General features: G+C 44.1%; 1 protein-coding gene across 1 annotated transcript in view; it reads right to left on the bottom strand.

The window, feature by feature from the left end:
• Fry (FRY microtubule binding protein) overlaps positions 1-13,362 on the bottom strand; it is a 393,449-nt gene that overhangs the window by 307,660 nt on the left and 72,427 nt on the right. The window lies entirely within an intron of this gene.

The raw sequence follows: 13,362 nt of genomic DNA, 5'->3' as shown, positions 1-13,362 counted from the left end.
AGCCTGGCTGGAGAGCCAGAGGTCTAGAAAACAGGCTTCAACCCCAGCAGTGATGGCGGCCTCCATTCAGCAGATCACAGGCTGCTGCCTGACTTCCCACTAAAATGCTCCTAGGGGTTGGGAGTCTGAGAAAATCCCGCTTCTTAGCCAGGCCCTAGAGCTGTGTCCATCAGCAAAATCTATGTGCATGCATACCTGTTTGTGCATACACAGATACACAGCCAAACCACACACACACACACACACACACACACACACACACACACACCTACCCCTACCTCACATGCTGTTCTGGATGCATGCAGTGTGAGTCAAAAGATGAAGTAATTGATCAGTTGATCTCTCTGTCTCTGTCTCTGTCTCTCTCCAGCTGAGCTGTGTGTGTCAGGGATCAGTAGACACAAGGATCACAAAGGATCTGATGATTCAGAAATCCCTGCTCACACTGGTTTCTTGAATTCCAAGTAGGGTGTATCACTAGTTAGAAGTTGGCTGTTGGATTTCTTTACCTCACCCAGGACACACTACCGCTCTGATGGAAGCTTTATTCGTTCTCCTCCATTCTCCTCCTGCCCCTTTTGGAAACAGGTCTTCAACCTGTGACAGGTTTTGTGAAGGGAAACGTATTTTCCCCAAGTTCATCCAGCTTAGAGTTGCCATTTTGACCTAGCGACTGGATTTGTGAGATCATTACTTTGTTAACCGATACGGAAAGTTGCCTGCGTGGTATCCCACCTTGGACTTAGAACTGTTTTGGCAAACTGAAAGGTAGCCTGAGCCTCAAGGGCTGGGGTTATGGCTCTGTGGCAAAGTACTTGCCTGGCATGCCTGAAGTCCTGGCTGCATACCAGTACTGCTGGCGGAGGGGCAGGGGAGGAGCAAGCATCTTCAGATCTTAACACAGTGGTTTGGTAAAAGAAAACAAAGATCCCACACCCCGAACACCAAGAAGAATGTTTAATTTCTAAATGTGTAGTGAAGTCTTGGCACACAAAGGCTTGAAAATTAACACGGAAACAAGGTAACACGCAGACTCAGTATGTTCTGACAACCTTTCTGCAACTCAGTATTTCTATGAGGCTAAATGTGAGGGTTGTGGGGATGAAATCAGAGTCTAAGGAAAGCGGAGTCTATCACATGTGCATCAAGGGATGCTTGCGTGAGCACATCACTTGCCTTCATCCTTAAGATGCAGATGCTCAGTATACAGGCATCTGGACCACATTCTAAGGGTCACTGTGTACTTACTGACTGAGTGCTTAACACTAGCCATACCCTGGACCAAGCCTTCGGCGTGTACTGGCTTTTCACTGATTCCTCCCAATGACATGCTTTACAGATGGGCACCCCGAGACACAGAGTCTAACATCCCAGAGCTGCAGGGAGAAGATCTGGAGTTCTTCAAAATCACATGACTAAGCGGGGTGGTAGTGGTGCACACTTTTAATCCCAGCACGGGGCAGGCAGAGGCAGGTGGATCTCTGTGAGTTCAAGGCCAACCTGATCTACAAGTGCTAATTCCAGGACAGGCTCCAGAGCGACAGAGAAACCCTGTCTCAAAAAACCAAAACCCAAACCCAAACAAACAAGCACGCCACCGCCCCCCCCCCGACTATGCTCACACGCTGCGCTGTTAGTGCACCTGACACTATGCTCTCTACGGTTCCCTACGACAGTTCTTGGTTCAAAGCAGAGTCTCACAACTGCAGGACTGAGGCAGGACTTGCTCAGCTAACTAAGCTGCTCTCAGAGCCAAAGAAGTCAAGTGAGGAAAGTCAAGGTAGACTTGAGGTTGTTATTGATGTTTGTCAGAAAATATTTTCCACGCCAGCAGTAGCTCTGTGAGAAAAAAAAAGTGTTCACATTAAAATGAAATTATGTTTTCCCAAGACTGAAATTATTAGACACAATAATAATTAAAGAAAAAGAGGCAAGATGGAGTGACGGCTCCGCGGCTAAGGTACTTGTTGCTCTTGCAGGGCGCCCGGGTTTGGTTCCCAGCACCAGCATGGCAGCTCCTAACTCCAATTACACAGGATCTGGTGCCTTCTTCTGACCTTCATTGACCCCAGGTGTGCACATGGTGCACACACAGACAAGCAATTAAGGCACTCCTATATAACATAAAACAAATATATCTAATAAAATAAAAAAGCCATGTTTTGGGGTGGGGGCATGAGGAAGCTTGGAGGGGAGGGAAAAAGAGGAAAATGATGTAAACATAGCACAGATATGAGATTTAAAACTGGACTTAATTTAAAAAAAATTATTAAAGTCCTAACAAAAGTGCTATCCTATTCCTGCGGTATCCCAGATGTCCCGAGTCTTTGAAACTTTAAAGAATGGAAGAGAGGAATATAAGGATTCATAATACACCACACACAACTTCCTTCTTGCCTGTTACTTCCCCTTAAAGTGATACAGACAGACAGAAATCTTAATCAAGACAATTTCTTAAGGGGGAAGTGGCTATATCTTGAATTTGCTATCATTAAAGTTTTAGGGCATTGCGAACAAAAATACTTTTATTTATTTAAAACTGAAATTAAATCTGTGAACATACACACACACACACAGTAATCCTTTTGAAATATTTATATTGAATGCTATGAATGGTACTCAGCCAAAGAAAATTTAATTTGTTTTATTTAAATGCAAATATTCCCCAGTTAGGATACTAAGTCTGACTTTTCCTTTTATACCAAGAGGCAAAAGTGAAATTTTACCTTTCTTTTTTTGTTTTCTAGTGTTGGAAGTAGGACTCAGTACCTTCTGCCTTCTAGACAAGCTGTCTACCCATGGTCCCAGACGAAACCATCAATTCATTTATTTTCGCAGGCGGCTAACAGAATGAAGGTGTTAGGCACTGGGCTGAAGGAAACCCAAGTAATTATAAATTACTAATTGTAATTATAAGTAATTATAGATAAATACTAATAAATATAAAATTGGATATTTTCATTATAAAGACCACTGCATTTTAGGGGGCTCCACAATTCTATAAATCAAACAGATAGATCTTTTTTGAATGACCCTAATTCCTAGGCATTAAGATGCTGTATATTTTATGTATTAAATGTCTTGGCTGTTCCTACAAACAGTTTGCTCTTTCTTCCCGGCTTTTGTTCCTCTTAGAAAGTTCAGATGGCACAGAGTCACTTCCTCAGCTTGCGGTCATGAACTCTGGTGAGTTCTGGCAGCCTTGCACCCGCACTCCTGAGTGATTTTGCCCGGCACCAGAAGGCTGTAACTGCTGAAAGTGGCACCTCACAATATCCCCTTCTTTCTCGGCTGCCTCCTAGAATCGGTCCCCTCGGCCTTTCCCTGCGAGTCTCTGAGTCTTGACGGCCCAGTGCTCATGCACATCTGCAAATACTTCCTATTGCTTAGCTCTTCATTGAATTTTTTAAACAGAGATAACAAGGAACCTGAGAATAATGAAAATCGCCTGGTCACGTGGCCCCTCTGAGTCCATTCTACAAAAGTCACCAGCCACCTCATGGGACCAGGACAAAGACAATTGGGCCCAATGTATTATCTATGTTGTGATTATGGCCAAAGCCGTCTTTTCTCAGTTCCTAAAAAACGTAACGATGATGGGGCTGGAGAGATGGCTTAGCGGTTCCGAGGTTCACGCGCTTGCTGCTCTTGCAGAGAAGCTGGGGTCGCTTCCCAGTGCCCACGTCAGACAACCATAGCCACCATAATGCCAAGAGCCCAGTGCCTGCGGCCTTCATGGGTCCCTGCACTACTATGCACATAATCCCACCTGGCCACACATGTTGTGGGATATTTGTACACTGTGTAAAGACGTGCTCACTGTGATTGTTATAATAAAAGCTGAATGGCCAACAGCTAGGCAGGAGGTATAGGTGGGACTTCCGGGCAGAGAAAGGAAGTAGGAGGAGCCCAGCAAGGGAGGTGCAGGGAGACATGGAGGGAGTCAGACAAATAGAATGATAAAAAGGTAAAAAGTCACATGGTAAAAACATAGATTAAATAAACTAGGTTAATTTAAGTTATAAGGACTACTTGAGACCAGCCTACGCTAAAGGTCAAGCTTTCATAATTAATAAGTCTCCGGGTCATTATTTAGGTACAGAGAAAGACTTGCTTCACACATATACATAAATAAAAATAAACCAAGCCCCAAACTGTAATGAAGACATTTGGGAGATCTCTCACAACAATCAGAAAAAAAATGCTAGAAGCTTAATGTTAAAATCCTCTACTCTTGTGGACTGCTTTTGCGCCACCATCTAGTCATTCCTAATTCGGTTCTCTTCTGCTGAAATTCTTTAGGGGCTCTTAACAACAGTCTGTCTCCCAGGGACAGGGATGTGCAGCTGCGTCCCAGAGCATGGGCTTAGCATGTGCGAGGCTCTGGGTTCAATTCCAATACTGTAATAACACAAATATACGCTCATCTTCCCTCTTAGGCACGCCTGTTTATTAAACACTTACTGTCTGGTGCCATGCAAAGTCCGAGCTCTCCACGCCTATGAATAAGTAACAGTTAGGAGGGGATTAGATCTGAGACAAGGGACTGGGCTTGCTGGCCACCATCTAGCTTCAGGCTCAGTACGAAACCCTGCCTCAAAGGAATAGGTGGATAGCGACAGAGTGGGACATCTGAGGTCCTCCTCTGGTCTCTGAACTCATACGTGGATGTGCACACCTATGCACACATGTGCACATACCACACAGACACGTGTACATACACCACAGGCCTATACACCAAATGTTTTGTGATTGTGTCAGCACAGAGTATGTATGAAGCCATAACACATATGTGAATAATGTATATATATGAATAACATGTTCCTAAACACAGACTGTTATTGACATAGCACTCAGGCCGGATGAGGCGGCCAGCACAGCGTATCTGGAGATGGTTTAAAGCTTAGGGAGGGTGTGTGTAGCCTAATCTAAATACTATGCTAGTTTTTATAAGGGATCCGAGCATCTTCAGGTTTGGGAGCTAATTTCCCGAGTGATAACCATATAGGTAATCTCACAAACATGGTGGGGCCTCTCATTAAGCAAAATACAGACCTTGGCAAAATGAGGTATTGAGAGAGTTCAGAGAACAGGGGCTGGCAGAAAAATAACCACATGACTCCACGCTTAATATATATGTATATACATAAAATATATATCAAATGCTTTATTTGTATGCTGCATAAAATTATATATATATATATATATTGCTTTATTTAGATGTTTCTCTGTGTGTATGTTATGTGTATGGGTACCCACAGAAGCCAAAAGAGGGTTCCGTATCCCCTGAAGCTGCCGAGATGGGTAGGTGTGAGCCACCTCTGTAAGTGCTGGGAACCCAATCTGTGTCCTCTGAAAGAGCAGCAAGTGCCCTCAACCATCGCGACACCTCTCCAGTCCCTATAATATCTGTTTCAAACAGCAGCAGCATTTGGACATGTAGAAAACAACAACTTTTAAAAGTATTCCGTGCTAAAAAAAAAAAAAAAAAGTATTCCGTACTAAAAAGCTGGCACGGACCTCTTAAAACAAACTAGTAATTCTTAATGAAATATAAAAAGACATTTAAAGAAATTTTTGGTTCAAGTCCGTAGCCCCGCTCTTGAGCCATCTCTGTTTATCTGAGAAGCTGATGGGAATGAGCCAAGGCACCCTCTTACAGGAGTTTAAATGCCATGCATGTGTTTATGGTGCCACCCACACACAGAGAACAAATGCTCCCAGACCAGCTCTTCCTGGCATGCCACCCAACTTATTTGTACCTGCATTTTTTTTCCCTCATTCAATTTTGCAAGTTTCAGCAAAATGACAGGAACTGTCTGGCCTTTTCTCAAGCTAAGGAAAGGCCTAAGGGGACAGTTTTAGGGGTGGGGTGGGGGTGGAGATTCCTTTAAAAATCTGGTGTAACATAAACAAACTGTAGTTTACCCGGATCCACTCACATGGGCGTGGCCAGGAACAGCCCAGTAGTTTATGTCTTAATTTTCTGCTGGGCAGTTGGAGTTGAGATTTGCACTCCTACAGCAACTGAATATTTTGAGATATCTTTGCCCTAGCAAAATTTTTAGTCCTGGAAAAGGTGTTTTCCAAAAGTAGAGCGGTGAGTGACTGCTGTCACCGAGCTGGCGGGAACATCAGTGGCCTGTCCTCACAGTTACTGTCACTGACGATTTCAGTTTTCCCCTGCGTGCCCATGGCAGCTCAACCTGAGCCCTCCCTGACGGTCTGCACAGGATTCAAGTTCTCTGCCTTCTAGTGCATTCGGCCTATTTCTAGGTCAAAGGTCGGCTTTTTCTGAAGTGCCGCTTTTAGGTCGCAGTGGCCGAGTTTCTGGATTTCTGACTTGACAGAAGCACACCACTGTTGCTAGGTAACAAAACCCAGAGAGCTTGGACTGCTCTCACCAGATGAGGCACCCTCTTTTGACGGGTGGCCTCGTCCTTGTGGCTCCCCACAATCCTGGCCTCTCTGACTTGAATTCCTCACACATTCCTGGGGCCTGCCATGGAACTAGCTCTTGCAGACCAGACTGGTCTCGAACTCACAAAGATGCCTGCCTCTGCCTCCAGAGTGCTGGGATTAAAGGCTTGCACCACCACTGCCCGGCACACATTCCATTTTTGACATGGCTTCCTTGATCCATCATACCTTGGTAGACCACCCTTGCTAGCTTCCTTCCTGCTTAACAACACATCTCATCATTGAGCAGGACACCTCTGACATGCTGACGAAGATGCTGGCCAGGCCAGAGAGTTGGCGGCTGACGTAAGCACCACATTTATCTTCATAGAACATGGCCACAGTTCTGCTAACGCTTTCCTAATATTCCCACTTGGGTTACTCTTCTGTACATTTCCATCATTTTTATTCAGACTTAAACACTGAAACTTACACATTTGGCTCTGGATGGACACACAGATCCTTGTTTACTAGGCCCAAGTCATTAAGGATCTGGTGACTTGATTTTTTATGATCCTAAGCATGGAAGCCAGCTCGCTTCTCCATCAATGCCTTGCTGGAGTCTAGTAAGTGATGGTTGGAACGTTTAGATGACAGGGGTCATTGGCACATAAAACATAATAACAGCGTGGACACACACAAGTGCTAGGTGGCTACATCTGGCAACTGAAGTGGTACCCTTTCTCATTACTTTATACATGCTATCTGATTGGAGAGTTGATGTTCCTAATCAGGATACTCACCAAAAGACCCTCCCCAGCCGGATGCAAGGCAGGACATGGGAAACCTGCAGGTGCAGCCCAGCCGGAGGAGGCTTGTGAGACCACGAACCCACATGAGAAATTGTCAATAACGGCAGGCAAGCCTAGTTTCCTTTGAACATCAGAGTCCAAAAAAGATCATTTACCCCCCTTTTATGCTCGGTTTTCTAATGACTTCTAGACCCTCTCTGTGTTTGTCTCCTCTCACCCTGGTTCCTAATCACTGTACACAGAGCATCTGCTATGTCCCCTACTGTTCAGCTAGAGGAAGCTTCAGAGGCATGTGGGAAACTTCAAGAGATGTCCTTGCAGAGCAGAGAATTCCTTGCTCTTTGTCAAGTGTTGAAAAGAGTACCATCTAGCTGGGCAGTGGTGGGGCACAACTTTAATCCCAGCACTTGGTTGGGGGCAGGGTGGAGGTAGAGGCAGGAGGATCTCTGTGAGTCTGAGGCCAGCCTGGTCTTCAGAGTGAGTGCAGGGCAACCACGGCTACATAGAAAGACCATGTCTGGAAAAAACAAACAGACAAAGCAAAAAAGAAAGAAAAGAAAAAAGCACCATCATTTTTTTTAATTAATTTATAAAAGTTTCCACTTACGCCCCTCCTCCCAATACCCTCCCATTCCCCCCACTCCCTCTCCTCCTCCCTCTCCAGTCCTAAGAGCAGTGTTTCCTGCCCTGTGGGAAGTTAAAGTTCCTTCCCCCCTCCAGGAAGGTGAGTATCCAAACTGACTAGGATCCCAAAAATCCAGAACATGGAGAGGAAACAAGTCCCAGTGCCATTATCAATGGCTTCTCAGACAGTCCCCGTGCCAGCCACATTCAGAGAATCTCTGAATTCTCTGGTTGGATCATGTGCTCGTTCAGTCCCAGTCCAGCTGGCCTTGGTGAACTCTCATTAGATCAGTCCCCTTGTATCAGTGGGTGAACGCACTCCTCACGGTCCTGCCTTTCTTGTTCATGTTCTCCCTCTTTCTGCTCCTTTTGTCTATGCCCAGAATTAAGTTCCATGTCAGAATCTGAACACATGACAGTGGCATGTGGTCCATTTCTCTGCCTATTCCTGAATTCCAGCATCAAGCAGCTTGTTCAGCACTGGGAACCCTCCTTGTAAGAAGAAGGGCCTTAGGAAATGCTCTCCTTAATTCTCTCAGAACGCTTACCTCGGGTGAGTCCACCTCTTCATCTATTCTTTTTCCCTTTTCTAGACAAAATGAGGATTTAGTTTGTGTCATATCCTAGAAGCCAGGAAAGGTTCAAGCCAAACCATGTAAACCAAACCAGTCTTTTCCACTCTTGGAAAACACAACTATAAATTTGTATTATATTTATAATTTACATATTATAAATTTACAGCGACTAATTGAGATAAGAACCTATAGTGGCTCTGGAAGTATGGCTGGTGCTGGCTTCTGTACCCTCGTCATGATCCCTGCTGCCTATTAATACCCTGTCCTATTGGTCACACTGGACCACAGCGTAAGAAACAAGTGATACTTTTATGGCGGTTAGACCGAAAACATCCAGAGGTTAAGATAATGTAGTTGTCTCTTTTGATTTTTAAAGAAACACAAGTTTTGGGGTTTTTATCAGCATATTTGAAAAGCACGATGAAGTCGAGAAATGAAAAAGAAGCAGAAAAAGGAAATCTCACTGTCTTAGCAACAAAGGCAAGCACCGTCGATGTCTTAACATCTCTGGTTTCCCACTGCACTTTGCCTGGCCGTCTGTTACCCACCAAAGTCCAACCCCAGAGCCGTCCTCAGCCCAGGAGGAGATGCCGCCTCCCTGTGAAGTGTCTCCCGTGGCCGGGCAGAGACAACAGAACTGCTATCAGCCACTGAGTGAGGTAAGCGAGAGAGGATGTGCTGGGGTCGAAAGCCAGGAAAGAAGCCGGTGAGGCAAATCTCAGCGGTAGAGTGTTCTCCTGGCATGCATGAGGCCCTGGATTTGACCCCATCAGCACCACAAAATGAATAAAATATTAATACAAATTAAATTAGATGTTACTTATTCCGATTTCTGGAGGAGGAGGAGGCAAAGGCAAACGGACAGTGGAAGACACTATGAATTGAGGTAGATATCCTTCCCCCAAAGGAACAGTGGATCTCAAAACCTGGGAATCATAACTCTGAAGGAACGGAGGTCCATACATCTATCTCGTCTTTACCTCATCTCTCTCTGTTCATTATTATCGTGCTTATTTAAAGATAGGGTTTCACTGTGTAGCCTAGGCAGACCCGGGAACTGACTACGTGGTCCAGGGCGTCTCTTCCTCCTGAGCACAGGGAATACCGGACCACACCCAGCTAACCTAGCTATCCTCCCATTTAAAAGAGAAACTTGTTATCCGGATTCTCATGATAAAATCGACTGATTTGTAAATAGTATCGTTTAACATTTTTAAAAGCATTGCATGGACCAAACTCTCCAAACGGCGTACTTGTTCAGGTTCTGTCCGTGTCCTGCCGGCACAAAGAAAGGTTTCCATCAACGGTCTCGAGTCAGAGTAACAGATCGCCAGGCTAACTGCCAGGCTAAAGCTTCATTTCTTATTATTTTTGCTGTTGTATGTATGTTTTGTTTTGGTTGGGACAGGGTCTTGCTATGTCGTCTGAGTAGGTGATTTGGAGCTTGCTATATAGTCCTGGCTACTTCATAACTGTAATTTTGCTACTGTTATGACTCGTTATGTAAAAATCTGATATGCGACGCCAATGGGGTCGCGACCCACAGGTTGAGAACTACTGCTTTAGCTCTTCTGCAAATCCAACATCTGCGGACAGCTTCATTTTCCTAGTGGCCGCTTCAACCTTGCTGGGGGAGCCAACAATAGGCTTTTAGGTGTGCCTTCAATTCTTGTATTCTGTTCTTTGGATCCCTAGTCCCTACAGGTCACTTAATACATAACCAACAACCCTACCCCATGGTCAGGTAGACTTCGAGAAATAGCCCCACATAATTTAGATGAGGCTCAGGAGTCCCAACAGAACCCAAAGAGCTGGCCTTGTAATTTATACTGGTGGATAAAGAAATACTTTCCTTCTAGCTACCCTGAATCCATTGTTGCAAGCAGGTCCATGAAGTCAAGATACAATGTGTATTTTTTGACCGATCGTCCTCAGAGCTGGCAGACGCCTAGAAATCAACAAGGATCTTATTAAGTCAGTAATGGCTCAGCTCCACACAAACCTGTATTTTTCTTGTTGTTGAACAAGTTTGCCCACAAAGGATCAACTCTTACGCCACCCCTAGGAAATGTTATCCCATTAGGGAGGCCGGTTGTTTTCCACCGACGAGTGCTTGTGGCTTTATTCTAGCCCCTGCAAGGACACAGAGGTTGACACATCATTTCCTAAAAATGATCTTGCGGTTTCCCAGCTTTCCATAATGATTCTTCTCAAAACACCTGGGCTCAAGCTTTTGCATGTTTTTGTCAGGTTTTCATTTACTATTAGGATTAGCTGGCCTCTCTAAATTGAGAGATAATCCTTCAAAAGTTTATGGTACTAGGATAAACAGAAACACTTAAAAATTGAAGAATTTTGAAAAATTCAGTGTGCTGGAAAGATGGCTCAATGGTTAAGAGCACATACTGCTTGTCCAGAGGACCTGGGTTCAATTCCCAGCACCCTGTCACTCCATCTCTAGGAGAGCTGAAACCCTGCTCTGTCCTTTGAAGACACATTCACTCACACACACACACACACACACACACACACGTGTGCGCATACACATCCCTACATACACACACACACACACACACCACATACCCACACACATACCTCATAGACACACACACATCCCCACATAATATAAACATATCACATACTACACACACACACATACCACATCGACACACACACATCCTCACATACACACACACACCACATAGACACATACACACTCACACACATCCCCACATACACACACATACCACAAAGACACACATACATCCTCACATACACACACATACCACATAGAAATATACACACATACCACATAGAGACACACGTACACATACTTAAAAATAAATTTTTATAAACACTTTAAAAAGAATCAAATTGAGTTTCAAAATGCATGTTTTAAACAAAACTGAATATCATATTTGTCAAATGTTCAAAATGTTTATTCTTCAGGAACACAGCACTTGCCTAGCACATATGAGGCCCTCACTTCACTTCTCAGCAGTGCAATTAATAAATAAGCTAGCCAATTGATTAAGAGGAAGAGTTTCCAAGTATTTTAATGGACTCACAGAAATATTTATCCTTTATCAATTTCAGGAGAATCAGATGAGAAATATAATTCATTAAAAAGTTTAAAAAGTTCTCTGTATATATCAGCTATATTTAATGCAAAAGTTTCTTAGAATGTTTGGAAATCACCACACCCCAGAATACACAGAAGGGCACAGGATGCTTCTCTTCCCTAGAAGATATCTGTGATGTAATTTCTACTTTAAAACTTTAAGATAGCCCAGTGGTCGTAGCGCACGCCTTTAATCCCAGCACAGGAGGCAGAGGCAGGTGGCCAGCCTGGTCTATAAATCAAATTCCAGGACAGCCAGAACTGTTGCACAGAGAAACCCTGTCTTGAAAAAAAAAAAACAACAAGCAAGTCTCTTTGCTCCACCTCTACTTCCTGTCTGGTTTTCCCGCCTATACTGCCTGCCTGGCCAATCAGCGTTTTATTGAAATATGATTGACAGAATACAGACAATTCTCCCGCATCAAAGCACAACCACAGCAACAACAAAACAAAACAAACAACAAAACCAACAAAACACACACACACTGAAAAAATCAAAAAAACAAAAACCAAAAAGACCAAACAAAAACTTTTTTTTTTTTTTGATTTTTGAGACAGGGTTTCTCTGTAGTTTTTGGTGCCTGTCCTGGAACTAGCTCTTGTAGACCAGACTGGCCTCGAACTCACAGAGATCCGCCTACCTCTGCCTCCCAAGTGCTGGGATTAAAGGTGTGCGCCACCACCGCCCAGCGCCCAAACAAAAACTTTAAAATAATCCTACTAGATGTGAGTATTTAAAAGAGAGAGGATGCTGCCAGGTCAATTTATCTAGAGGCAAATCGGCAGGGTGCAGCAAGCACTGTAGACACACATCAGAGCCTCTGGTGGGCTAATGAAAGTTTATTCAATACCAGAAGATGCAAGGGATGGTGGCTTGTCTTCCCTTCATATCTTGCCATCGTCAAGAGCTTTCCTTGGGCTAGAGAGACGGCTCAGCATGAAAGAGCACTGACTGCCCCTGGAGAGAACCCCGTTCCATTTTCCACCACATGGCAGCTCATGACCGTCTATAACCCCAGTTTCAGGGAACTCAAGCCCTCTCCTGGCCTCTGTGGGCACTGCACACACATGATGCACATACATACATGTAGGCAAAACACCCACACCACAGAAAAAAAGACTTGACAAGGACTGAAGGCTATAATTTTCTCTATAATTTCAAAGAGCAGGTGATGTATGACTTTTGCTTTACGTTGGTTTTGTGCACATTACTTGCAATTTACTCTGCACCTCAACCTGGTCTCACTCTGCAGCCTAGGCTGTGCTAGACTCATTATTTAGACCCATGCTGGTCTCAAACGCATAGTAATCCCCCTGCCTCTCACATACTGGGACTATAGGCACGAGTCACCATGACTCACACAGCCACTTCATCTTCTTAAAAAAAAAAAAAGATTTGTTTTTCTTACTGTAAATTACACATTGGGTGTGTGTCTGTGTAGGCACACATGCATAAGAATGCAGTGCCTACAGTGGTCAGCAGAGGGCAGCAAATGCTCTGGATCTGGAGTCAGAGGTGCTTGTGAGCTGCTCAATGTGAGAGCTGGGAACTGAACTCAGGACCTCTGGAAGAACAGTCAGTGCTGTTTTAACTTCTGAGCCATCTCTCCCAGCCCCACAAATACATCCCCTGACACAAGTTGTCATGTAATATTTCGTATTACTCATTAGCAAGGGTGAGGTCAATACACACGCATGCATCATCGCTACATGTCTATTTTTGTCTATGTTTATAGAACCTTGGATTTTTAAGTAGGTATTATTAGTTAATGGCTAAAGTTAATAGACCTCTATATTATCATTCTCAAATTTTAAATACACATAATTCTCA

The sequence above is a fragment of the Myodes glareolus genome, chromosome 2 (genome assembly GCF_982192425.1).
Source record: "Myodes glareolus chromosome 2, mMyoGla1.1, whole genome shotgun sequence".
Classification (NCBI taxonomy): Eukaryota; Metazoa; Chordata; class Mammalia; order Rodentia; family Cricetidae; genus Myodes; species Myodes glareolus.
Note: the sequence above shows the minus strand (reverse complement) of the source record. Positions and strands in the feature narration are given on the sequence as shown.